Below are 1,154 nucleotides of genomic sequence, written 5' to 3'. Positions count from 1 at the left end.
AACAGGTAATTATTCAAAACCACCACTAAGGTTCAAGTTTCTGACCCACTGCAGTGTTTAACCCTAAGAATCCTGCACAGCCTTGGAAAATACAACTGCAGCCAATAAACTCTGAACTTCAGTGTAAAAAGGTTTAGCAACTAATTCTGTTTCGGTCTTCCTCTGGATGACAATGGATTCTTCTTTAAAATACAAATCCCAAATAATGAGGACATTTACAGTTTAAACTATCTTGTTGGGCCCAACATTGTATACTGTTTTGTGAAGGGTAATAAAAAGAGCTGGAATATCCTTTTCCATGGACAAACAAAGATCAACCTTCCAGCCCAGATCTCTGTTCCAACCATCAATTACATTGTTTAATTGACCAATTCAACCTCCATCCATTTTGTGTATTTTCCTTTTTTATGATGTGTGCAGTCATTGTGAATGGTTCTTACTGCCATGACTAAAATACTGTTTGTAGGATGTTTTGGTTTGAGGTGAGGACTTCCTCTTCTGTTCTAGTTGTCTGCTGTAGACATAGGTTACATAGACTAGATCAAGTAAAGCGTTAGCGCCCTCTTGTGCACGGGAGTGTATTGCCAGAGAAAGTAAATTCTTCATCCAAAGTGGCAGAGCACTAGATGGCACGACTCTTCTGTGTAGAAAAACACTGTGGCTGCTGTGGCCTATGTTATATACAGTATATCTGTGGAAGACAACTGGAAGTGAAGAGCTCAAGTTAAAGACCCTTAGACTCCTCAAAAAAATAAAAACACATCATTTGAATATTTGCAAACATGATAAAAGAGGCACGGCAAAAGGCAAAATAAAACGTAAAGCTATGTTCTTGAATTATTCCATTATACATATTTAAACAGAAGTGCAATGGTCTTCCACGACTGTAATTGCCAACCCATACAATAGCAGAAGTGTCCATTAATAGACAATGGTTTTCGTTCAAGGACACTTGGCTTTAAAAATACTTTTTCACTGATCAGGTTCATTGAGGTATTTATTTGTCACTGTCACATAACACAAATATGTTAGAAACCCAATGGCTGAATGACTTACAAATGGTAGTTTGCTTGTCCCATACAAAGACATATGAATTGCCCATCTTTGAAATATAAATAATACAAAGCAATTTCCCTACTGATTGGAGGTATGGA

This window comes from Polyodon spathula, chromosome 4, assembly GCF_017654505.1.
Source record: "Polyodon spathula isolate WHYD16114869_AA chromosome 4, ASM1765450v1, whole genome shotgun sequence".
NCBI classification, from domain to species: Eukaryota; Metazoa; Chordata; class Actinopteri; order Acipenseriformes; family Polyodontidae; genus Polyodon; species Polyodon spathula.
The sequence above is the reverse complement of the archived record's forward strand: the minus strand, read 5'-3'. Positions refer to the sequence as shown.